The 27,589-nt window shown below is 46.1% G+C and overlaps 1 pseudogene across 1 annotated transcript in view; it reads right to left on the reverse strand.

Moving 5' to 3' along the window:
* The window catches only part of LOC147729400 (uncharacterized), a 110,611-nt pseudogene that overhangs the window by 14,502 nt on the left and 68,520 nt on the right, over positions 1-27,589 (reverse strand). Inside the window, exon 3 of the transcript XR_015309198.1 lies at positions 11,043-13,215. The product of XR_015309198.1 is annotated as an uncharacterized LOC147729400 (transcript). The remainder of the gene's footprint in view (positions 1-11,042; positions 13,216-27,589) is intronic.

Below are 27,589 nucleotides of genomic sequence, written 5' to 3' on the forward strand. Positions count from 1 at the left end.
CAGGACTTCTAGCTCCTGTGCCCTGACCCTTTGGTTCTCCTCCAGTTCCTCTGGGGAAAAACTGCTAGAGAAATGATTGCTGCCGCCCCTAGAGGCTGCTCTTCCCACAGGCAGATCCTGTGATCTGAAACCATCCCCTTGTGCATTCTCGTCCACCTCTGCATCCTCGGCACCCCAGCCTCTCTGGGCTCCCACCAGGCTCTAATGGCCTTCTGTAGCTCCTCCTTCCTGGAGCTGCTCTTCACTGGACATTCAAAGTCCATGCAGAACTGCTTGAGTTGACCTACTTTGTAACTACATAACATTTCAATATCAAACTCCAGTTCTGCAACAACTTCCTGCTGGTTTACCCTTTTGAGACATGATGCGTGGATATTTTAAGGGTTACTCAAAAATAGAACCATAAACAAAACACAGTATGTGGTTGCGTGGTGGTCTGCATTAAACTAGTGATGTGGGTCAAGTACAAATACAGGATCAAATCCTCACCGCTGACCACCGATATTAGAAATGAGGCTCTCTAGTTTATAGAGGTAGGTACTTTCGTCCTAATAGGGACCCTTGCTATTGCTTAGGGTAAGGGGATACACACTTTAGATAACCCCTGCCCACCCCCTTGGTAGCTTGGCTCGAGCAGACACGCTTATCCTAAAGACAATGTGCAAAGTATGTGTACCAACCCTCACAGTAACACAGTGAAAACAGTACTACAAGAGTTTTATCCTTTGGGGAAAATATACCCGTTTGCTATATATTCAAACAATTACACTCATTCTCTGTCACTCACACCCTCTGCATTCTTTGGAAGTGAGACCAGAGAATGCAGAGGGTGATAGTGACAGAGAAAGGATAAAACTCTTATAATACTGTTATATTATACCCTATTCCTTTGGGAAGCAAGGGGTTCCTCTTATTTTTCTAATACACAGTGAAAACACCACAAAAGGACACCATACCAGTTTAGAAAATAAAGTATCTTTATCTAAACTAAACAAGACCAAAACAACAAAAATCCAACATGCCTTGATCAAGAGCTTCATGCATTGCCTCCAAAAGGTGTGGAGCGAATGTGTTCATGTGTGGTCCAAGGAACTCCATGGGGAATCCATTGGGGCCGGGGCCGGGGCCCCGCCCTGGGCACATAGCGGCCAGCACTGCACTGAGCTCATCTGTTGTGATGGGGGCATCAAGTTTTCCTGCACCAGATCTGTGAGCTTTCCGGGAGAATCTCTCTTAGGAATTCGGCTATTAATGCCTCCGATAACTGATCTTGGCATGCGTAGAGTGAGGAGACATAATGTGCAAACTCTCCAACCACCGCCCCAGGGGACGAGCGCAGGATACCATCTGCACCTTTCAGCCACGGGATGCCCGCAGGGGACCTCACTGCCTGGCATAGCCTATGGAGCATTTTGCTTGATTTGTCCCCCCCATTGGCAAATCCGGTGCTGCAACGCCATCCAGATTTCCTTGGCCTCACCCATAAGGAGTTGTTGTATGTGTTGCAGCGTCTGAAGCAGATTACGTTGAAGGGGAGGGCTGGGATCAAGAACAAACAGCGCTTCTAGGGCCCTCTGGCGAGTTTCCAATTCAACCAAATCCGCAGAGCGTTTAGGTTTTTCTTTAGAACAAAATCTGATATCAATCCCGCGGATGGTGGGTTTTTAAAGCTTCCAACGGGATACCCTTCGATGGGGCCGAGGCCACGTTGGATTCAACATAGTCCGAGTGTGGCAATTTTAGCTTCTTGAACGGCAAAGACATTTTTTTCAACATATTTTTATTGATAATAACAGTTAGACAGGTGCATATACAGCATTGAATAGGTCACCCCCCAATCAAAACATTTTGCAAATAGTAGACATCAACAAGCTTCTGGTGTATAGCCGTTCCATTTAATACGGGTTATCTGACATGTATAATAGATACAATGCGTAAAATATCATGCAGCTCGACGGCTTTGGGTTTACCACTGTGGTGCGTGCCAATGCAATGCGTTATCCAGCCATTGCATAAAGTTTTTAAGAAGACTGTAACAGAGTGACAGTACAGGATGACCCCGTATACTTTACATTGCAGGACATTGTTCCCTCTTCAACACCCCTCTTCTACCCTTCACAGAACGTCGAGACCACAGACAGCACGCAAGAGAGCGAGGAGAGACACTGGCCCTTTAACGAGGAGACAGCAGAGGAGTGGGCGGGGCTGTATGGTGAGGCGAAGACGTCTTATACGGAGGAACGCCAGCACCAGGTGTGAAGAAGACGTGCGGAGAGAAGCTGACGAGGAGCGGAGGAGTACGGGCGTGGAGGCAGGAAGGAAGAAAGATTTGGAGTGTGAGGAAGCTGTGATCTCAAGAACGGACGAGAAGCCAGGAGGCCAACGACTTTATGAGTCGCCCCGCCACACACCCAGGGAAGGTGTGTGGCTAATTCAGGTACGCAATACTATCCGGAACTGGGTGGGACGTAAGGGCGGTTCGCCTAATCAACCCTGATCCTTCCTTGACCCGGTGTACCTTTCCCCGAGCACTTTCCTGCACTTCCAGTAGTCCGACACAAAGAATGTTACACGGCTTAATGTGTCCTCACTCCCTTCCCCCTTCACGTAGATATATGTAAAGCACCCCTCTCACGAAAGACAATTTCTGTCTGTTTAATCCGAGAGCTAAAACGGATCCAGACGTAAAGCCTCGACGGAGTCCGGAGGTATTTCGACGACTCGATTCATCTGAACGTCATCACAGGAGGCCGAGTAGAAGTAGATCTCCACGACGGAATACCTCTTTAAGGAAGAAGTGTACTGACCACTTGTACAACACAATAAAACATGTTAAAAATAAGACCCGCCTGTTGCCGATTCCTCTTGACCCCGTCACAAAGACCTAACCTCATTTGAGAAGGGTATATCTGAGGGGGTGCTTACAGTATATGTCTCAACTAATTTTACTTTCAAAAGAACTAATGCATGGCGGCCACAATAAACTACTGATCTAGAAGTAGTCAAGGTGGAGCCAGTGGGTAGAGTGAGTGGGGTCTAGGGCCTCATCTTAAAACATACGTGTCATATGGCTTCCCCAGTATAATCATGTTTGTGTGGGAGCCTGGGGGGTAGGTGTCTCTCGTACCTCATTACATTTGGGTGGAAGAGGTGTGGTGCAGCGGCCAGGGCAACTGACTCCGGAACCCGGGGGCTCACGGTTCAATCTCCGGGCCCGGCAGCAGATCAGCCCAGCACCCTGTGACCCTGGGCAATAGCTTGCTTAATCTTCCCGAGGGCCCCCAGCGCCTTAACACCTTTGGGTAATGGTTTGCGCTTTACAAATACTGGACATTTACATTAATTTACATTTGTAAAGTTGAAATCTACTATTAGCGTAAAGTCTACTCTCTGTATCGTTAGCAATGGTCTTCCCTTCTGCCAGTCACCCCAACTACAAGTGTGTGCCTCCACCGGTCTGTATCTCACCTCTGTCTTTCACACCGAATCTTGTTCAGGGTGTTGCATGGAGTGAATGACCTCCTTCCACTGCTCTGCTATGCGACGTCATCTTATCTCCCCTGATTCCTCTCTAAGTAGAACTCCTCCCTCTGCCCCTCCCCACTGAGTCACATCTCTCATCCAGGTACCTACCACAGGCCCACCAATAGACTTCCAGGCCATTGCTATCCTCCTTCTGGCCAGTAACAAGGCCAGATCAAGAAACCTATTTCCAATCTTCCGTTTGGATGATCGAGGAAAAAGTCCTAAAAGACAGACCTCAGCAGTGGAGTCAAGTGTGCATCCTAGTGTGTCACTCAGTGTTGCCAATACTGCATCCCAGAACTGATGCAATATGGTGCATTTGCAGGTCTGTTCACAAAATCTAAGGCAGCAGCGCGGCTCGCCACCATAGACTACTTGCACTTCATGGGGCGCCATGTAGGTCATATGCAAAGAGTTAAACTGCATGTACTTTAATCTAGTGTTTCTTGAGACCATTTTAGAGTAGGCTAAGATCTTATTTCACTAGGAGCTCGAAATATCTCGATCTAAAACAGTCTCCCACCGCTGGCGCAATCCTGACAGAGGTTAACTGGTCATCTCTGACAGCGAGCTATAGTCAAAGTCAAAGTCAAATGATTTATATAGCGCGCTACATACCCAGAGGGTCTCAAGGCGCTTGAAGAAAGGTGGGGAATTACTTGTCGAAAATCCAAGTTTTAAGTTGTTTTCTGAATGCTTGGTGGTTCTGAGTGAGGTGAGGTTTTAGCTGCCAGGTAGGAGAAGGATCTACCTCGCATGGTGGTTTTGTTGATGCGAGGTACAGTGGCAAGGGCTTGGTTGGAGGATCGTAGCTGGCGGGAGGGGGTGTAGAAGGAAAGACATGTGTTGAGGCATTCGGGTCCAAGTTCGTAAAGTGCTTTGTGCGCGTGGGTTAGGAGGCGGAAAGTAATCCTCTTATTGACGGGGAGCCAGTGGAGGTTTTTCAGGTGACCAGAGATGTGGTCTTTACGCGGGATGTCTAGTATGAGTCTGGCTGAAGCGTTCTGGATGCGTTGGAGTTTTTTTCTGGAGTTTTGCGGTGGTACCGGCGTATAGGGTGTTTCCGTAGTCCAGGCGACTCGTGACCAGTGCGTGGGTGACCGTTTTTCTAGTTTCGGTGGGGATCCAGCAAAATGTTTTTTTGAGCATGCGAAGAATGTTGAAGCAAGATGATGAAACGGCGTTGACTTGTCTGTTCATAGAGAGTAGGGAGTCCAGGATGACGCCCAGGTTACGTGCGTGGTCCGTCGGGATGGGTGCTTTTCCAAGGGCCTCTGGCCACCGAGAGTCATCCCAGGCGGAGGGGGAGGTACCCAGGATAAGGACTTCTGTTTTGTCTGAGTTCAGTTTCAGACGGCTGTGCTTCATCCACTCGGCTACTTCTTTCATTCCTTCATGTAGGTTGGTTTTGGCAGTGTTAGGGTCTCTGGTGAGTGATAGGATCAGTTGAGTGTTGTCAGTGTAGGAGATGATGTTGAGGTTGTGTTGGCGTGCGATGGCCGCGAGGGGGCTCATGTATACGTTGAAGAGGGTGGGGCTGAGTGAAGATCCTTGTGGCACGCCGCAGATGACTTCAGTGGCCTCTGACTTGAATGGTGGGAGGCGGACTCTCTGGGTTCTTCCGGTGAGGAACGATGTGATCCATTCCAGTGCTTTTCCTTGGATTCCGATGTTATTGAGGCGCTGTAATAGGGTGCTATGACAGACTGTGTCGAAGGCTGCGGAGAGGTCGAGGAGGATGAGGGCGACTGTGTCTCCATTGTCCAGTAGAGTTCGAATGTCGTCTGTTGCTGCGATGAGGGCGGTCTCAGTGCTGTGTTTGGCTCGGAAGCCGGACTGTGAGGAGTCGAGGGATTTGTTGGTTTCGAGGATTTGTTGACAGCTTTCTCGATGACTTTGGCCGGGAATGGAAGGAGCGAGATGGGGCGGTAGTTTTTGAGTTCGGTGGGGTCAGCTGTGGGTTTTTTCAGAAGGGCGCTGAGTTCTGCGTGTTTCCAGCTTTCCGGGAAGGTGGCGGAGTTGAGGGAGCAGTTGATGACGTCTCGGAGGTGTGGTGCTTTGATGGAGTCTGCTTTGTTGAAGATGTGGTGAGGGCATGGGTCTGTGGGGGATCCTGAGTGGATGGAGTTCATCAGGCGGATGGTGTCCTCAGTGGAGATTGTGTTCCAGTCATTAAGGATGTTCAGGGGGGGTGAAGGTGTGGCAGAAGGATGGGTGGGTTGGTCTCCGGGTTGGTTGTCGAAGCTGTTATGGATGTCTGCGATTTTGTTGTGGAAGAATGAAGCTAGGGAGTCGCAGAGGGCGTGAGAGGGGGTGATGTCGTTGGAGTTTGCTGAGGGGTTGGTAAATTTTTTGACGATATTGAATAATTCCTTGCTGTTGTGGGCGTTGTTATCTAGTCGGTCTTTGAATGCGGCTTTCTTGGCAGACCGGATAAGTTGGTGGTGTATGCGGGTGGCGTTTTTGAAGGCGTCCCTGGTGCTGGTGTTTGGGTCTTTTTTCCAGGCCTTCTCGAGGGAGCGACAGAGTTTCTTAGATTTCTTAAGATCATCGTTGAACCAGGGGGCGTTTTTGCTGCCTAGTTTGATTTGACGTTTTTTCAACGGTGCTAGGATGTCGGCGCTGTTGGATAGCCATTGGGTGAGGTTAATGGCTGCTTGGTCGGGGTTTGAGGAGTGGGCAGGGGGGTTTTGGAGAAGCGATGAGATCTGGTCGATGGTGATTTTGTTCCAGTCTCTTCGCAGAGTAGGTTGAGGATGGTTGTGGTCTTATTGTAGATAAAGTGAACGCAGCTGTGGTCCGTCCAATGGAGAGCTGTGGTGTGACTGAAGGAGACATGTTTGCTGGAGGTGAAGATAGGGTCGAGTGTGTGACCTGCAATGTGGGTGGGGGTAGTGACAAGTTGTTTGAGTCCGAGGTTAGCGAGATTGTCCAGAAGGGTGGCGGCGTTGCTGTCATTGCTCTTTTCCAGGTGAAAGTTGAGGTCTCCCAATAGAATGTATTCCTCGGAGGGGAGGGCGTGTGGGGTGATAAAGTCAGTGATGTCGTCACTGAATTGTGCACGGGGTCCTGGAGGCCGGTAGAGGAGGGTGCCTCTGAGTGTGGTCTTGGGGTCGGTGTGGATCTGGAAGTGAAGGTGTTCGGTGCTGGCAAGGTTGACGTCTGAGCTGGTTGAGATGCGGATGGAATTCTTATGGACGATAGCGATGCCTCCTCCTGTTTGGTCTGTGCGGTCCTTACGGATGATCTTGTAGCCTTCCGGGATGGCAATGGTGATGTCTGGGGCCGATGAGGCGTTCATCCATGTTTCTGTTAGGAAGGCGACGTCTGGAGAGATGGTGTCTAGTAGATTCCAGAGGTCGATGGCGTGCCTGTGGACTGAGCGGGTGTTGAGCAGGATGCATTGTAGGTGGTTGGTGAAGGCAGTACTTTATGCGTCTTGTTTTCCTCACGGCCTCCTCTCCAAAGTCCTCTGAAAGTGGGAACCAGGGCCTCATCCCCGAGGAACTGACCATCCTGTAAGCCAGGGCCTGCAACGAATTCCCTGAAAGGGACATGGGTGTTTTGTTGGTAACAGTCCCTGTTGGACTTGGCCCTTTTCCCTAAAATGTTTAGCTTTTCGCTCCCCTAATTCACGATGTTCCTCCCCTCGTAATAAAGTTGTATAGGCCCTGTGAGGTTGAGATGCCCTGTGTATTATTAAAATCAATGCTAAGGTGCAGGTGCCCTCTTCCCCCAACATGGCTGCCACTGACCCCTGCTACTGCAGCGTGGTCTTGTTGACGCACTCTAGTAGCCAGGAGCTGACTGGAACACTTAAACAATGTTGCGAAACCAGGCTGCCAACCTGCCCATAGCTAGAATGAGGGAAGCTCCTGGAACCTTCTAAAACAGGGGAGGTGACACCAACTGCCACTGCCAACTGCAAACTGTCGCTATATAAAGAAAGGGAGGGAAACTTTCAAGTCAGTTGGGGCATCACTGACCTGGGGGACCCACGCAGGAGATTTAGGCGGGAGGGCCTAGTCAGGGACCTATGCCACTGGGAGTGACAAGGCTTAGGTGCTGCCTTCCAAGTAGAGTGAGGTACCCTGAACTAGCCCATGGATCTGGCTCGGCGGTAGGGGAACCCAGGGACCATCTACAGTGACCTGCTGGGGAATCCTGTCAGCAGCCCTCAACTCAACCCCCCTTCAAGAAACAAGGAAATATTCACAGGGGCGCCAAATCCATCAAGCGCCAAGAAGAAGTCTAACTTCCACAGGACTACTGGGGAAACAACCAGGTATTGGGCTGTGTCACCCCCTGCGCTCCCTGATGCCGCCTGGGTCCCCTTTGCTGATTTGCCACTGTCGTGTGGCCTGTCCTATTTGAACTGTGATCTGCCTCCAACTTAAATAAACTACCTGTGAAGCGCTATTACTGAAACTGCCCAAGCGCTGAAATTGCCGAGTGCTGCTCTGCTTTGTGCCCTGGCGTGGAGGACCTGAAGCGCTATTAAAGAAGCTGCCCAAGAGCTGTAGCCTGTTAACCTGTTGATTGGCCAGGCGCTATCTCTACCAAGCGCTGGCCTCTCCAGACCTGCGGTGCCTCCCCACAGCACTGTAATATTCCCCCCTGCTGGGTGCTGGGCTGCGTTGTGTCCCGCGAACTGCTGTTGCGCCTGAAGCACCGTGTTCTCCAAGCGCTGGTGCCAGGACTGCCATGAGGGGCTGTGAAGCCTAACGTCCCCAGTGCTGTGGCCCTGAGGCGCTATAGCCTCCCAGGAGCTCTCCGGCCTGAAGCGCTGTGACCCCCGTAAGAGCAAAACTCACCGCCGCTGCTCTGGATTGGGCGGTGCTGGGCCCTGCAGTCATCCTGCCTTGTCCGGGATCTCCCTCGCACCGCCCCGGAGTATGAGGAGGGCCGCTGCGGGATCACGGAGAGGCTGTCAAGGCCTTGGAGGCCAAGAATACCCCCATCACGTGACAGGGGACTCCGGCCGCGTCATCGGCCGCGCCCCCGTCATTGAGGCCTACTACTGGAAGGGAGGTCGGCCCGCCAGAGGGCCATGCTGTCAGTGGCGGCTCCGGCGTGCTTTCCCCAATCACTGCATTCTGATTGGTCCTGGGCCCAGGGAAGCCTCTGGAGGCCCGGGACCAGGAGAGGGGCCAGTGCTGACGCCCCGGAGGAGCCCAAGAGCTCCCACCAGCCCCAGGAGGAGCAGCGGAGCGAGCGGGCTCCCTAGAAAGGCTCCCTCCCTCCCGAGGCCAGCTGAAACCTCAGCCCGACTACACCGGCAGCGCGGGGCCCTGTGTGGCCCTGTGTAGCCCTGCTGTGCCGTAACCGGCTCAGACAGAGTGGTGCACATCGGAGGGCTCAGGGAAGAGAACGAGCCCTCCCCCAGCTTGCCATCACCGTCGCAAGGGCCTGGGAGGGCCGAGGAGTGAGGTAACTCCTGGAGTGGGGGTTGGAGGGACTGAGACCGCCCCCCCTGCTCTGGGGAACAGTGTTGTTGGGCCCCGTTGGCCCTAATTATTTAGAGGAAACTCCCTCTGAACGGGGCAGTAGCCCCTAGGGACTGGGTAAGAACCCCAAATTCCTCCTTGAGTGACTGGTCTGTGGAAGAAGTAGTCCCTGACTGTGGAATTGTTTTAGCCAGATTGCCTCTTAACCGAAGCGGAGTTCCACGAGGGAAATACCCTGCTGGGTCAATGCCTTACCTATACTTAATGATATGACTTGCCTACTAAAGGGTTTACTTACTGAATGGAATGTCTGCCTCTGCTGAATAAGTCAGCTTAATGCCCTGTTGGCTCCTGATTAAGGAAATGTGCTTATTCCTGCCTGATTTTCTCCTTTAATGGCCTGTTTATTCTTGGGGGATGGAATGTTGGTTTACCCCTGAGATGTTTATCTTTGCATAAGGAAATGTTTATTCCGGCTAAAAAGGGATTACTGAAAGGTTTACTCCCGGATAATGAAATGTTTAGTCCTGCATAATGGGGAGGTTGCCTGATCTTCCATAACAGGTTTTACTAGTGAAAGGCTATTCTTGCCTGATGAGAAGTTGATCCATACCTAAGGAAATGGTTTTCAGGTGCACTGGAAGATTTTACTAAGGCTCAATGAAATGTTCTAATCCTGTTTAAAGCAGTGTCTTCCGGAACACCCACAGGTATATGATGAAATGTTTACTGCTGAGTGATGAAGCCTATATTCCCCTGATGCAATGCTTATTGTTACAGGTCTAACTTTGATGAAATACCTTAATGAAATGCTAATCTCTTTATGAAATGGTTACTGCAATATGCTACCTTGATTTTTGAACTGCTCCCTTTACTCCCCTCTGATGAAATGCTTCGATGAATAGAGAAACTGTGATTTTTGATTACCCTGACTCCGCTCTAGATAAAATTATTTGATTGTTTTAATCAAACTCACTGGTGTGGTCTCAGTCATTGCGTGTGCGTTTATTGTCTCGGTGGATGCGTGTGCTGTGTAGTCACTTAACACCTAAGCTTTCGGGTGCCTACCTGCTCGTGCCAGGCTACCCCCGGGGAACTGGTGACCCCAGTTCCTACAGTCCCCTAAGGACTCCAGCCTTACGCCCGTTCAGGCTGATAGCTGTTCAGCTGTGGAAAATGTTAATGGGTCCCCATGTGGTAGGCCCACTAAGGGTAAGTCTGACACGTACTAGGGAGTCCTTTTTGGCTTTACTATATTGTGCTTCCAGCACTGCAACGCAGTAGTCAGCAATAGGGTCGGACAAGCAATCTCAACTGCTCAGTTGAGCAGTCTAGTCAACAATCGGCTGGTGTGTGCTGTGATCAGTGCCAGTTCTAACTCTTCTAGCCTCAGCCCGTCCAACTACTGCACAACCCACTGTGTTTGGGAGGCTAGGAAGTATAACTCAGAATTTGGCACTCCTAAACCACCCTCTGCAACGGGGCACTGCAGAGTTTTCTAAGGAGACCCTCTGCTGGCTCTTATCCCTGATCAGCTCTCATAGCAAAGTATCTAGCTGGTGAAACCAGCAGGAAAGAACAGTCACTGGGAGGTTGAGAAAAAAAGTACAGCAAATGTGGAAGCATGACCATTTTGAACAATGATACTCGGGCCATATTCAACAGACCACATTCACTGCAGGTGGTATAACATATGTCCTATGTGTATCCTCTAATGACTTGCTAGACTTGATGGATGACAGACTTTTCCCTCATTCACTGCAGGTGTATGTTTTTTCTCCTGTACGTGCTGGCTGATGAATCTTCAGCTCTAATGGCTGAAGAAAAATCTTCTCACATGTACTGCAGCTGAATGTTGTTTCTCCATTATGTGTTCGCTGAAATTACTTGAGGTGTGATGACTGACGAAAGGGCCTCCCACATAAACTGCACACTTATGGCTTTATTTCCATATGTGTTTGCTGATGTTTCATTAGGTTTGATTACGGAGTAAAGGTCTTCTCACATTCACTGCAGTTGTATGTTTTTTTTCCAGTATGTGTTCGCTGATGGTCTTTAAGTACTCATGACTGATTAAAGGTCCAACCAAATTCACTGTATATGTATAGTTTTTCTCCAGTATGAGTTTGTTTACTTCCACATTCACTGCAGCTGGATGGATTTTCTCCTGTGTGGGTTAGCTGATGGATCTTTAGTTGTGATGACTGACTAAAGGTCCTTCTACATTCACTATTCACTACACACATGTGGTTTTTCTGCAGTATGTTTGCGCTGATGTTTCATTAGGTTTGATGATTGAGTAAAGGTACTTCCACATTTACTGCAACTGTATGGTTTTTCTCCTGTATGGGTTCGCTGATGGATCTTTAGTTGTGATGAATGACTAAAGGTCCTTCCACATTCACTGCAGCTGTATGGTTTTTCTCCTGTATGGGTTCGCTGATGCATCTTTAGTTTTGATGACTGACTAAAGCTCCTCCCACATTCACTGCACACATATGGTTTTTCTCCAGTATGTGTTCGCTGATGTTTCGTTAGGGTTGATAATTGAGTAAAGCTACTTCCACATTCACTGCAGCTGTAAGGTTTTTCTCCTGTATGAGTTCGCTGATGTTTTCTTAGGTCGGTCGATTGAATAAAGCTCTTCCCACATTCACTGCACACATATGGTTTTTCTCCAGTATGTGTTCGCTCATGGTTCTTTAGTGCTGATGAATGTGTAAAGGTCTTCTCACATTCACTGCAGCTGTACGGCTTTTCTCCTGTATGTATACGCTGATGGTACCGCAGGATTGATAAATGAGTAAAGCTCCTCCCACATTCGCTACACACGTGTAGGTTTTCTCCTGTGTGCATTCCCTGATGAATCATTACGGTCGATGAATTACTGACACACTTTCCACATTCACTGCACGGGTGTGGCTGCTGATGCGTTAGGCACATATACATTTTTCCTTTTGGTGTTCACACCCCTAAGTTGAGTATGGTTTGGACATGTGCGAGGGCTCTCATTGATGACTGGTCATCGTGGCTGATGAAACGAAATGCTAATCCCAGAGTCATGGATCCCTAAACATGCTAAATAAAATAACCGTAGAGTTGAGATATCACTAATTTATTGTCACACTCACACCATGCGTACTGCCTCTTCACTCCTGGTCATCTTTACTTTTCTGCAGTATGATTTTAAGTATGTGGCATTTGTATAGCACAAACCTAGCAAGAAGCAGCAGAGAGCTGTTAGGGTAAGAACTAACTACATTGATAAATCAGAACATGCTAGGACAGCACCGCTTCCTTTCAATCATCAGTTCTTTGGCTCACAATTTACTTCTGGTTATGTCTTGGAACAACTTCTCTACCTTCTGTGGTTTGAGCTTAACTGGGACTTGCATCTATCAAAACCACACCAGAGGATAATTATATAAATAAATGTAGGCCAGTCAGTGGGTGGTTTTACCTGGGGTTCAGATTTGTGTAGCCTGAATAATTCAGTCTTTGTGTTGAGCAGATCGGGTGCACCTTAAGACCTCTTTGTAATTTCAGTAAGTCATCTTCCGGTCTCAGGGCAAGAGGAAGGGTGCTCCAGAAGCAGGATCCCTTTTGAAAGAGACCTCTGCCACCAAATTGTTGATCCTCAGTGGATAGACGGCGGCTACAAGATTTATTCTTGGAGCAGAGTCTTAGGCAGCCTTGAAGGGAAATATTTCTTCGATAATGAGCTGGAATAGTACCCAAGGGCAAGAGTAAAGTGTCTATTGAGTCTTTAGTCAAACTGAGGCAATCAGCTGTGGTTTTGGATAACGTCCCAGTTGCCAAAGATTTTCTTGGGAAGCAACTTTAGAATTGCGATGCACCAATCCAGGTGTGATGACTTTGTAGAAAGTACTAGGGTGAATTTTGTACAGCGCAGTAAGAAGGAGAGGATCCTCCTGAAGCAGATATAGAAGGTGGAATATGCATTTAGTCACTGTGTCCACAGGAAGGATGAAGGGACCATTGTTGTTACATCACATGATGTCTCTGATCCTACTCTTCATCCCATGGGTTGGTCTTGCCTTGTTTCTTACTTGAGTTTTATTTGCTGATGTGCAAGAACTCTGCTCTTACTGGCTTCAACAGTCTCTGAAATATTGAGTCTTTATCTTCAAGATCTCTTTTCATTTAAATATTTGCTAGCATTTCAGTATTTTCTTCATTCTTCAGCGCCTTTTTGTGTGTTGTGTGCTCATAAGCCCACTCCCTGTTGGATAAAAGATCTGAAATCACTCAAGCGTAAGTGTGTGGAGTAAAAATAATATTTCAACAAAAGCGATATAAAATCTTTTAATTAAATGTACTTAAATATATATATTTTGCAATATGTTTAAGAGGTCTCAAACACAATTTAACTGGCTTCTTTTGAATTAACCCCTTCCATGCTGATGACGAACCCCAGCCGTCATGCACTACGGTGCTTGTGTGCTGATGACGGCTGGGGTTCGTCACGGCCCGCCCCTGTTCGTGTTGTTTACAGCACACCAGGGGAATCGCGGCCACATGGAAGGGGTTAAACAAGAAAGTATTTGTATTCACAACAAACCACTGCCCTCTGTACTCTGGATCAGAAAAACCTAGTACAAGCATCAACAAATCTCCATGACAAGAAACATAGTCCAGTGGCAAAGCACAGAAAAGCATAGATTGTTGGTTGGAATGTCATTAAATGGATGTATGGAGGGTAAGGAATGACAGCATTGTTCCCAAACCTGTAATACAGAGAGGTATAGCTAGAGAGAAATAATATAAATCCTAGGGAGAACCTATTGCAGAATACAGAGCACTGGGATCCGGGAGCCTGCACTCGGACGAGAGAGCTCCTTTAGAACATGTCTGAGTTAAATGCATCCTGGCAAAGTTTACTTAAAGACCTGGAGAGCTGGGAGGTCATCTACACATCAGGCAATGGGGTGATGCATCTAACTTAACTATAGAGTGGTATATCCAAATCACCAAGCAACTTCAGGCAAATATTAATAGTAAAAACCATTTTAAGAATTAGAGGATAGGTGATGAAAGAAAATACAGTCTGATCAGAAAATGGTAACTAAGTAGACAATAGGTTGCAGAAAAGATGTCCATGAATGCTAGCTTAGGACCTGTCGCTAGGGCTCTCCAGTGTAAACAACTTTCATAATTTAGTTTCTAACATTTCTTTTTAAAGTCCATTGTGTGGCAGTGAGGATGTCAATTATGCATTAGCACTCTCACTTTTGCAACTCTTTGATATCAGTACCTTCAACCGATAGCCCACCAATGACTGCAGTGCTGCAATGAAGGGCAGGCGAGGAACTTTCTTATAACTTTAAAGAGCAGAGAGTATGTTGAGCAACAAGCTCTGTCCTCCCTACAACATTACTCTGTTCTCGTACAACTTCTTGTGCTGCTAACAACAAATATCTGGAGTGTGAGTATTCCTGCCTCGATATACAAGACACAAGGCAAACTCTATTGCACTGGGTCGATGGCACTAAATAGGAGCATTGCACATATATGTATATATTTTTTATTTCATTTAATTGAAGTGGAGAGGTGTGGCTCACTGGTTCGAGGCGGCAGACCTGTAAGCAGAGAACAGCCTGGGACCAGGGTTCAATTCCCGACGCGGCAGTGTCGTGGACCAGGGGTCAACGGACTTGATAATTCTCGCCTCAGTGCCTACTCTAACCAGGGAACACACTCGGTAACTCTGGACATTAAGCTTGCCTCATCTCTACAACGGCCCCCCACAGACGCCGGGGATGCCTGGTTTCACCCTGGAGATACCCATCAAGGGACCATCTCACAGGGAAAACCAGGACGGGTTATCCAGCGGTCTGCAGCGCCAGGACACTCAGTTAGAGTAACAGTGCGCTTTACAAATACTCCACATTTACATTTGTGTTCAAACAACAGTATTACAGAATGTAATTGGACACATTTTCTAATTACATTAATTTACTTTTCAGAGGTGTCGATAATGCATAAGTCTTAGAAATAGGGGTCTCTAGATGGCTGAGGTAGGTACCTTTGTACTAATAGAGACCCTTGCTTCTAGTCAGGGTAAGGGGGTACACCCTTTAGATAACCCCTACCTACCCCCTTGGTAGCTTGCCACGAGCAGACAGACATGTCCCAAAGACAATGTGTAAAGTTTTTGTACCAACACTCACACTAACACTGTGAAAAAACCACGAAAGGATACCACACCAGTTTAGAAAATAAAGTATCTTTATCTAAACTAAACATTACCAACACAACAAAAATCCAATATGCACAGTTAAAAATATGACTTTCAAAAGGTTTCAAGAAGTTCTCAAACTAAACAGCTGCAGAGTCGGAAAACAAAGAGATGAGACACTCCTGAGACCTTGGGGAAGGTTTCAAGAAACAATCGCAGAGTCGTAAAACAGAGGTGCAACACTCCTGAGACTGTCATATAGATGCTGCTTTTTTATATACTGTGTTAAGTTAGCATGAGTTTATTAAGTGTTTAAACAACATATTTTCCTTCGGCTTTAGTTTGCACACGACGCATAATTGTTATTGTAGCTTTCAACCTAGACGAAAGATTTATTTATTTATTTATTAATGAGATTTGTAGAGCGCGAACAAAGGCCCTTGGGCGTCTCGGCGCTGTAGTATCTGCAAAATTCAACCAAGGAGGGGAAGAGAGGGTCTACTGATTAAAAAGCCAGGTCTTAAGTTGTTTGCGAAATGACCAGAGCGAGTGGCTTGATTTAATCGATGGAGGCAAAGTATTCCAAAGTCTGGGTGCTGAGACAAGAAATCTTCTGTCTCCCCATGAGACAGATTTGCTGCGTGGGACCACCAAATCATTCAGACTGGAAGAGCGTAGGGTTCTGGGCGGGTAATAGGGGGTCAGATTTTGAGTGAAAAAAGCAGGTCCCATATTATGCATGGCCTTGAACACTATGCATAAAACTTTGAATTTTATTCTGTTCCTTATGGGTAGCCAATGTAGTTCCTTGATGGTTGCGGAAACAGAATGAAATTTAGGGATTCTGCCCAAGAGCCTAGCTGCTGAATTCTTGATTAATTGCATTTTGTTCAAGACTCCTTCTTGAGCATTCAAGAACAGGGCATTGCAATAATCCAGGGTCGACAATACCAAAGAGGTGACCAATGTTTTGCCGGCAGAATCTGGGAGAAAAGGAAGGATTTTCTTAATTAATCTAAGTTTGTAGAAGGCAGCAGAAGTGATCTGGTTAGCATGAGGGAGAAAAGTAAGACGGTCGTCAAAAACGACTCCAAGGTTCCTCACCTTGCTAACAGGCTTAGGGGGAAGGCCCAATGACGCGGGCCACCAACAAGAGGACCATTCCGGTGTCAGATGACCGAATATGACTACTTCCGTCTTATCGGAATTTAATTTTAGGCAATTGGAAGCCATCCAGTTTCCAATTGCCACCATGCCATGATTGAGGTCAGCTGCTTTTTTGTGTCCATCGTTCTTAATGGCAGGACCAACTGTGTGTCGTCGGCGTAGGAGGTCAAGCTCATCCCGTGGGCACGAATGGTATTGGCCAGGTCCGACACATAAATGTTAAAGAGTGTCGGACTAAGGGATGAGCCTTGAGGAACTCCACATGGCAGCGACAGAGTGGGAGAATGGAATGATCCCAGTGTAACCCTCTGTGTTCTATTGGCCAGAAAGGACGCCAACAGTTTCTTGGCGTTATGATGGACACCAATGTTTTCGACACGGCCGATCAAGGTGACATGATCGACCGTGTCGAAAGCAGCCGACAGGTCAAGCAGAATTAAGACTGCGGTCCCCCCAGCATCCCGGATAGCTCTTATATCATCCGCAGCTTTGATCAGAGCCGTCGCCGTCCCATGATATTGGCGAAAACCAAACTGGGAATCGTCGAGGAGGTGGTGTTCCTCTATAAAGGCCGACAGTTGTAAGTTCATGGCCTTTTCAGCTAGTTTTGCCAGGATTGGAAGATTGGCAATTGGTCGGTAGCTCTTTAAGTCGTCCATGTCAAGATGAGGTTTTTTTAGCAGGGGTTTGATGAGAGTTTGTTTTAGAATGGTTGGGTAAATACCTGATGTAAACATAGAGTTGCAAATGGAGGTGATGACAGGCAGCACCACATCAATTACAGGAAGTAAAACTTTGAAAGGACATGGATCCAGAGCTGACCCTGATTTTATGGTGGATATAAGATCCTCTACCTGAGAGCTGGAAATGTCTTTGAACTGCGATGTGATTTATTTGAGAATAATATGTTATTACTCTGATATCAGTCGCGCTTGGTACACTGTCTGAACAGTGAGTGCTGAACCCTCTAAGAATAACTTAACACAAGGTTGCTGGGAGCTCTGATCCTCGCACCACTAGACATAACATAAATACAGTTGCTGCCAACATTGGGCTCTAAGCGTGTTTAAGATAGAGTTACTGAGAATGCAAAAACACACTTGATGGTGCTTCGCATGCAGAGAGCTGGTGGCAGATGATGTGATCTTCTCCTCCTGAGATTCAGAGGTATGGGCCCGCCCTGCTAAAACCCAAAAGAGACCTTCTTAGATATAATATAGTATGCTAAATAGGGAGTGCTAGAAATAGGTGTTATTAATTTCTATTGATTTTTGCACTATAATATGCTATCACCGTTTGCTTACTATGGACTAGTAACTATACTGATAACTCTGATTCTTATAATATGTCTTCTTGTATTATATAAGATACTGCGTTTGAGAACCTTGCATTGAATAATAAATATTTCAAATGTGCACGTGTCCTCTTTTACTCCACGTTCTGGTTTGAAATGATTATAGAGCGAAAGAGTGTTTATATGTTCCACGATACCTGAGGTAACCTAAGTTCATGTTCTGGTTTGTCTAAGTCATTAGGAGTTTTATTATGACCAATGAGACACTGTAGCTAGCTTGGTAAGAGGATTTTGGAAACTGAGGTAAGTTTTGGGTCACCCTAATTCACTGAGGTTCCGGATCTCTATGCACAGTTGTGTAAGAGAACTTACGTCCGTACGTTGGTGGTCTTATATCATGACACTCGAGTAGTATATCATTCAATCCTTAACCCCTTCATTCCCGTTTCCGGAAAACGGAGGTGTTGGAAAAACCTACCTATTTTTGAAATAGGTCTTTTCAAGCTTGAATCTATCTAAAACGGTTTCCTTGAATTACTACCCAGTTGTGCAACAAAGTAATCTTTGTTTTTTCACGTTCCTGTGCAGTCATGGCACAAGCCGTGGACATTCCGCAACATAGTCGCATTGCAGTGCGTGATCATTTGCGGGCTTATAATGTTCCTTTGGAAGGCTTGGCTGTGATAATGGTGGTTAGTGCGGAACATGCTTATCCATACGAATTGTTTTATTCATGGGTGACGTTTCCGGCGGTGGACGCTAATTCTGGAGTGTTCCACACATACACTGCCACTGCTGTACCTGATGTGTATACTCCGTACAGAGCGCAGGAAGTACCTATTGATGTTTGGCAGCATGGAGTTTGGTTTGGTGGCGCCCTACCCCATTCTTTGACTGCTCCGAGGTTAGGTCCTTTGTCCATTCCAGGCGCAAATTGACCTGTTTTGGCTGGATTTACTCCTCACCCTCTACACGGCAATTGTAACTTAGGTGAACTTCGGCGACTTCATGTTGTCGCTATTGCCGTGATTAGAGTGCTAGTGCACTACACAAGGCTTCTTAAATTTCGGGAGAACATACATTCCGGAATATGCCCAGCATGTCAAGCCTTTGTATGCTTTGATACAACCATCTTTTTCAAAATCATGCTGGCTGCCTGAGCATTCAGCTATTCTGCAGTCTTTGCAAGCTGATTTGCTCGCTTCTGAATATTTACAGACTTGTGATAACCAGACCAACTTGGTGATAAGAATTGTCCCTGGGAAGGTAGGTTTCACGTACCTAACTTTTAATGAAGGAGATTCAGTACCTATTGCTTACAAGTCACACTTGTACACCTCGGCTGAAATGCGATTTTCCACTTTGGAGAAAGTTTTAACGGCTGCACAAATGGCAATTCTCAAGGAACGTGCCCTGTCACAGGGAAAACGCATGTTGGTTGTTACCCCGTGTCCTGCATTGGAGGCAGTTACGAAAGCCAGTGTACCAAATTCCAAAGCTTTGCACCCTCGGTGGATTCAATGGGCTGCATCCTTGCCAGGATGTCACGTTTATTTTTGACGCCACTTTACGGTCGCAGGAGTACTTACAGTATGAATTCGTTCATCCCGCTCCTTTAGCAATGCGGCCGTTGGAGGATTTCAATTGCATCATTTACACTGATGGTTCGGCGCAGGTGCGCATGGCTCTAAACATGCCTACGTTTCCGCATGCGCCATTGTGGTCGGTGCTATGGTGCACGATGAGTTCAAGTCCAGTGTCGTGCACACGCAGACACTTGGTGACTGCACTGCACAATTAGCAGAGCTTCGTGCTCTGATGCTTACATTGGAGTACGCAGATCCTTGTGTGACGACTTTAATCGTAAGTGACTCTTACTACTGTGTTCAGTCTTACAATGAAAACTTGTTCTTTTGGATTCAGAATGAATTTCGTGATTCCAAAGGTAGCACAATAAAACATAAAATGATCTGGGTCCGAGTGGCGGAACTTAAAGAAAAGTTGCCACTCGTGTTTGTGATTCATACCCTTGGCCACCAGCGTGTGGGAGTCCACGCTGTCTGTAATTCGCTTGCTGATGAAGCGGCGAAGTCAGCAGTATCAAAATACTTAGTTGCAGCAGTTACACGGTCCAAAAGTAAAATAGATGATGACATCTTGGCGGCTGTTGCTGCCACTGAGAAGGGAGGTAAATATCCTGCGGGGTTCCCTTCGAAGTACACATACCACTTAAGTCCTGATAAGGTTCCTTATGTGAAAATTCCGGAAGTTGCCGAACGTTTAATTCCCAACTCGGATCAGAGAGCTACTTTGATTACAGCGGCTCATGAAGGTGTGGCGTCTGCGCATGCGGGCGTCTCGGCCACTGTAACTCAGCTACAACAGAGGTTCTGGTGGCGGGGACTGTACAAACAGACGCGCGATTATGTCCTTCAATGTGACATTTCCCAGCAGATTAAGCCTTCAACTGCTGCGAGTCCGCCTCAGATACAGTTGTACATTTCTAATAAACCGCTAGGTTGTGTTTATTTAGATCAATGCGGTCCTTTTTCTTCTGATACTGCGTATAAGTACATCTTAGTAGCAGTTGATTCATGCACATGCTTTGTGTGGGTATGGCCCCATCGCAGCGCTGATTCCCGGACTGTCATAAAGGATTTGCGTGTCTTTGTAGGGATTTTTGCCTGTGGTACCTTCCATTCGGATCAGGGCCCGGCTTTCGCCTCTAAGGCGTATAAGGATGCTATGGTTTCGTTGGGGGTCCAAGTCAAGTTTTCGTCTCCATACAGACCTGAGGGTAACAGTGTAGTGGAACAAATGAACCGTGACTTAAAGCAATCTTTGACAGCTCGAGTTATAGGCACTGGCAGAAACTGGTTAGCCCATCTTAATGGCGTGCAGCGTGCTCTTAATAATCTCCCTAGAAGGTCTCTGGGTGGGCGGACCCCATACGAAATGCTCTTTGGTATCAAGATGTATGTACCTGACCTCGACGGTCTTGACTGCAAGGGCCAGGCCGCGGCCTTTGACGTAGATGAACATTGCAATGTTTTAAAGGATCTACAAAAGACCAGAGACAGTCTAGCTAAGGAACATTTGCCCTCCACATCGGATGATGCGTTGCAGATCCCGGTAGTTGGCTGGCTACCCCAAGTTGGAGAACTGGTTTGAGAGAAGATCGATAACAAGAAATAATTTGGTCCTTCATATCGTGCACCGGTTCGGGGTCTTGGAGTGAAGGGCACGAGAACAGTCATATTACCACCGCTTCCAGGTCGTAAGGAAAACAGATTTATCTCAATTGACAATGTCAAGATACACAGGGTGGCCGATTCTTCATAGCATGACACTGGCGGTATCCTGTCCTTCCATGGTGAGGCATTCTGTGTTGGCCTTTACTTCTGGTGCTGAGCCAGAGGTGTCCCTCGAGATGCCTGTTATTTCCAGTCCTTTATTAAATACTTTTCCTGTTAATGACACTGATGAGCTGAACTACACCAATCCAACTGATTTATCAATGCCGGATTTGCAGACTCGTTTGGCCACAGAATCCAGATTCTCTTTTGACTCTGTTTCAGTACATTCGAAGAAACCCTCAAATATATCAATTTATGCCACTTTATTTAAAAAACATTTTTTGATTCCCCTTTGGACATACATTTGGATGATTCTATTTTCAGTTTATCTTTTTATGTCAATTGGTTTTGTGTTTTACTTTTTCCGTCTGATCGATGGCCACTATGTCAAAGAAAGAACAGGAATTCGGTACCTTAATGGAACATTGGCCCCTCTTTCCTCTTCACATTCAGCACACAGACTGAAAAGAGATTTGAATACAGTTAACATCACTGCTTGGCCTGTTCTTGATGGGATTGTGTGGGATGCAGTTAGGTTTCAAATACATGGCCCCACTGAAGTGATTAATGTTCCGAATGTGCTTAGAGTAAACATGGGGGATGTGGTAAAACAAAATATACGGTCTGATGATTGGGATATTCAGGCCGTGGAAGGATTATTCTATGATTTAAAATATTATGCTGCCTTTGATGCTGAGGATTTATACTTAGATTCTGTTAATTATGGCGATTTGTTTTGCTTTCAACATTATGGTAATCATTTTCTGCATAAAACAAGTTCCAGAAGGGGTACTGTAAATTACACACAGTGGGAACATTGCCCAGCTCCATTGAGAGGCAGCTCCAGTACATTTCTGAAAAAATACACTTATTTTACAGACTTTAATCAATCAAATCCTGAGTCATTTTATTTCAAAATGACACAAAAGTCCATGTCCAAAGTTAGACTTACCGATACAAAATTGCTGTATTCGAAGTCCTTTCTAGACAAGTTAGCTGTGGATGGCTACGAGCTATGGAAGGAAACAATTGACCTTAAATCGGTTTGGGGTACCAAAGATTGGCAGGTACAAGGCACTGAGGCTTTGCACCGTGCATGTCTCATCCCGAATCACATGTTGTTTCTAAATTCTACTGTTTCCCAAACAACATGCTTTGGATTGGCTACTTCTAAAAAATTAAATACACCAACTATCCCCGAATTTGAAGAATATTCAGGTTGTAGTAATTATACTGAATTGTCCATTCGTGAGTTACAAACTCTATTGCATAATTCATCCTTTAATGTATCCAGTTTGGATCCGAAGGGTTGGCTGATGTGGCATAGAAGTGCTGATTCTTGCCAACGTCGTTTTCTGGGTTTGACTGAAGGGTTTACACAAGTAAGGCCTGATCCCCGTTTTGAAACTGATTATACTGTCACAACTTACTCTGTGGGCAAACTGTGTCAGAATTGGTTACAACATTCCACGTTAGCTGCAGTTAAACTACATCTATCCCAGTTAAATGATAATGTGGATTTAAATGATTTTATAAAAGGCCCGGCTAATGGTAGATCTAAACAGTGGATTTATGCGGTTTACAATGAAATTTGGAAATTTTCGCAAATTGAGGCGCTAAGCGCCTAAGGGCTATTGACCAAGCAAATTTGGAAAAAGTGCTTGCAGTAGTCGATAACAGTATTAACATGCTTTCTTCCCGAATGTACACGTTGAATAATATTGTTTCTTCTGTAGTTGACATTGTGCTTAATGAGGTGTCTGTATTATACCATGGTCAAAATCAATTGCGTTCTGTAATGCAGTTTGCATGGACATTACAGGCTCCTAAGGCGGGCCGTGTGCCCTGGAGTTACATGAACGTGTCCTCCCTTTTTGCCCCATTTAATTTGACTGCTAAGCAGCGCATGCTTTCAATGCGGGATGCATAATTTTCTATGTTACATATTGAAAAGTTAGAATCTTTACCCTTTTCTGTAGCTGAAGCCGCTGCTGCAACATGGCTAATCCATGGATTAATTACATTACCATTTGCTTTGTACAAATTCACTATTGTATGCGGAATATTGCAATAGGGTGATATGAACCACTAGGCAGCGCATTCCTCCATGAGGCATGGTCTCTACCATTCACATACAGATGTCTAAAGGATGGAAAGGAAGTGAATCTTAATGGTGAAGAATGCACGCAGTAGCCTGACCGTTCATTAATATGCAGACACATCCAGTTACACGGTTCTTGTAATCAGGACCGGCCTAATTTAGCCTGTGTTTTGAAAGGCACACCAGTACTAGCGATTGTTCCCACATTTACATTATTGACAAATGGTAGTTATTTGCTTTTGAATAACGAAGAGTGTTGTGGTTTAATTGTCGGTATCGCTTATGTGGTTACTGTATCAGAACGTGTGGTGTGTTGCAAGAATGTACTATATCCTCCCACACATGGGAATTCAGATGTTTCCATCTGGTCGCGCATCCCAACCTTGAAAGCCGAGTTCAATAGTATGAGTAGAATAGGAGCCCTTTTGTCTCAAAAGGAAGTGGCCCTGAGCTCGGCCCGTGAAACTTATGTCCTTCACATAGCTAACACACGCACAGAGGTGCAGGCACTTTTAAATACTGACTTGCCGTTTCATTTCTGCGAATTAGTTCATCAAATCTTTAATGCCTCCTCCACGTCTGGCTTAGCTCATTTTTTTAAATTAGTTAGCAGTGGTCTCGTGACTACCTTTGAAAAAAATTTTGGTGTCATCCCTGCGTTCTTCCATTCTATATTTTCAAGTTTGTTTGGCGGATTCCCTGTTTTGCTGGCTTTGGCTGCAGGCATTTTGATATTATTTTGCTTCCTAAAACATGGATGCCCGTCCTGCGCAAGAAGCCGCTCAGCTCCTTCTGACACTGTTTCGTAACCGGATGCTTGATTACTATGGCACCCTGCCGCTTGCGACTTTAAGCACGGCATTTGGATTATCGTTTGATTTTCCTATTTCACATGTGTCCAGCCTGTGTTTCATTGCCTGAGCTGCGATTTCGACTGGGCCATTGATTTGTGTCTCTGCTTGCCGATATCTCCTGACGTCGATTTTAATCACATGATGGGCCCCGTAGTTGCTCACGAGTTGGTTTGTTCTGGCGAAAGGATTATGGCCTTGGCAGCGATGCATGGACTAATGGGTCAGTGGGACATACCCGAGGCGGCTCATGAGTTTCTGGCACATAGCGTTCTTGAGAACCCACCGAGCTGTCCTCTGATGCTGCTAGAGGATCCGGTGCTGGAGGAGCACGTATGTTCTTTCCCATTGCTTAATTGGATGGCTGAACTGTTTTCTGATGATGACAGTGATTTCATGTTGGAAGCTGTTGCTGACTATTTTGCATATTCTGTCCAATCATGAGATTCCTTGGAGACTTTCATTATTATGGCACGTGACTTTTTAGTATTTTTGAAAGGTGCCTTTTTCTGACGGACATTTGACTTTATATGATCTAGGCCTATAACTTTATACTTGGCCTCGAGTTGAAGACTTTTGATGAAATTTTGTTTGGCCACTATAGGCATTCGTACATATTTTTATATATTTTTTTTATATATACATTTAGCTTGGCTCAGTATTGTTGAACTCTGCTTTCATGTTATGCCTCTATTCTAGTATTGGCTTGTTTTTTTTTGACCGTCCTCGGATCATTGGGGGGGTGTCATATAGATGCTGCTTTTCTGTATACTGTGTTAAGTTAGAATGAGTTTATTAAGTGTTTAAACAACATATTTTCCTTCGGCTTTAGTTTGCACACGATGCATAATTGTTATTGTAGCTTTCAACCTAGACGAAAGATGTGATTTATTTTAGAATAATATGTTATTACTCTGATATCAGTCGCGCTTGGTACACTGTCTGAACAGTGAGTGCTGAACCCTCTAAGAATAACTTAACACAAGGTTGCTGGGAGCTCTGAACCTCGCACCACTAGACATAACACAAATACAGTTGCTGACAACATTGGGCTCTAAGCGGGTTTAAGATAGAGTTACTGAGAATGCAAAAACACACTTGATGGTGCTTCGCATGCAGAGAGCTGGTGGCAGATGATGTGATCTTCTCCTCCTGAGATTCAGCGGTATGGGCCCGCCCTGCTAAAACCCAAAAGAGACCTTCTTAGATATAATATAGTATGCTAAATAGGGAGTGCGAGAAATAGGTGTTATTAATTTCTATTGATTTTTGCACTATAATATGCTATCACTGTTTACTTACTATGGACTAGTAACTATGCTGATAACTCTGATTCTTATAATATGTCTTCTTGTATTACATAAGATACTGCGTTTGAGAACCTTGCATTGAATAATAAATATTTCAAATGTGCACGTGTCCTCTTTTACTTCACGTTCTGGTTTGAAATGATTATAGAGCGAAAGAGTGTTCATGTGTTCCATGATACCTGAGGTAACCTAAGTTCATGTTCTGGTTTGTCTAAGTCATTGGGAGTTTGTTATGACCAATGAGACACTGTAGCTAGCTCGGTAAGGGGATTTTGGATACTGAGGTGAGTTTTGGGTCACCCTAATTCACGGAGGTTCCGGATCTCTATGCACAGTTCTGTAAGAGAACGGAATCCCTGCTACAAGACCTTAGGGAAGCGTTGCGACAGAACTGCGACACGCAGAGGACGAGTTGTGTCGAATCCGGTCTGTATGGGTGTGATGTGTCGATTCTTAATGATGGTTCCAGTTCGCATGTGATGCGCCAGGAAAGCGTGCCACACAGGTACGATGCGTGGGAATCCGGGCTGGGTTTGCAATCGATGAGGCGGTGCCGATCGGCGCTGCATCAGTCCTCTTCAGCTGCGATCCCTTGAAGCGTCAATTCTTGCAACAGAGACAGGTGTTGCAATGGTTTTTGCAGTGGCACGGTGATGCATGGAAATTCTTCTCACGCCACGGAGATGCGTCAAGAAAACAGCCAAAAGAAGAGTGATGCATCGATTTGTGTAGTTCTTCACGCTTCTTCTTTCTTCCAGCTCCCAAACAACAACAGCAACCTCCAGAGGCCCAAAAACTGGCACTGGCAGGTCAGAACTCACAACAGCAGAGTTCAGGGGATCTGGGGGTGAAGTCTTTGTGTCCCTGAGACTTCTTAACAGGAGGCCAGCTCACTTCAGGCTCTTGGAGATCTCCTTCAAGCAGGGGACACAGCACACAGCAAAGTCCATCTCCTTTCCTTGACAGACACAGCAACTGCAGGCCAACCCCAGGCACACAGCAAGGGCAGTACTTTTAAGTATCTCCAACTCTTCTCCTTGATAAAAGTTCCTCTTGAATTCCAATATTCCAATACTTATACCCCATAATATCTTTGTTCTTCTTGTGCAAGGGGCTCTGAGCCCAGTTCAAACTAGTTCTGGGGGGGCACTCTGCAAGTGCACAACAACATCCATTCTCAGTGTGAGCTTTGGCTCCAGACACACCACAGGGGGGTGAAGCCAGAATTGTAGAAGGCAGGCACAGCCCTAATCAGGTACAGGTGCAACTCCACCCACCACTCCAAATGCAGACCAGGCCTATTCAGCCTAGTGCTGACTTATCCAGTCTCCTGGAGCCACTGCACCACCCCAGCCCCTGTCACTCCAAAGCCAGACAGTCAATCCACAAACAGGCAGAGGCACACAGGATGGTTCGACAAGAAAATAGCCACTTTCTAAAAGAGATATTTTCAAACATACCCAACTCAATTTGTCCACCTTATCCCTATGGGAAGATATGCTTGTAAAATGTCACAAAGCATTCCCCAGTCTGTTACATGGGGCAATATAGCCTTTCAATAGTGAAAATTTAAATTGCCAGTATTTCACTATCAGAAAGTTACACACATAAGTACATGTCATACCTTTCACATACACTGCACCCTGCCCAAGGGGTTACCTTGGGCTACCATGGGGGTGCGCTATATGTAAGAAAAGGTAAGGTTAGGGCCCGACAAGTGGGTGCACTTGCCAAGTCAACATGGCAGTTAACAAACTGCGCGCAGGCACTGCGGTGGCAGGTCTGAGATCTTTTCAGGGCTACTCATGTGGGTGGCACAATGAGTGCTGCAGGCACACTAGTAGCATTTGATTTATCAGCCCTGGCACACTAAGTTCACTTTACTAGGGACCTACTGGTAAATCAAAAAAACTCCAATCATGGATAACCAATCACAATAACAATTTACAAAGAGAGCATATGCACTTTAACACTGATCAGCAGTGGTAAAGTGCCCAAAGTCCTATAGCCAACAAATGCAGGTCAGGTAAAAAAAATAGGAGGAAGAAGCAAAATGTTTGGGGATAACCCTGCAAAAAGGGCTGTTAGACCTGGCACCATTGGCGTGGGTGTCCCTTCCATTTTATTGCTATTGCCTCATGTATTTTTACTGGTGTTAGATGCTTTGGGCACTGTGCCACTGCTATCCAGTGCCACAGTGCAAGTGCTCCCTATTGTAAATTGATGTGTTAATCCGTAGTTCCATGTTTGGCTATTTGGTTTACTTGTCAGACCCTAGTACAGTGCACTGAGTGTGCCCAGGGCGTGTAATCCAAATGCTGCCGGTGGGCCTGCAGCAC

This window comes from Lissotriton vulgaris, chromosome 2_2 (genome assembly GCF_964263255.1).
Source record: "Lissotriton vulgaris chromosome 2_2, aLisVul1.2, whole genome shotgun sequence".
Taxonomy (NCBI): Eukaryota; Metazoa; Chordata; class Amphibia; order Caudata; family Salamandridae; genus Lissotriton; species Lissotriton vulgaris.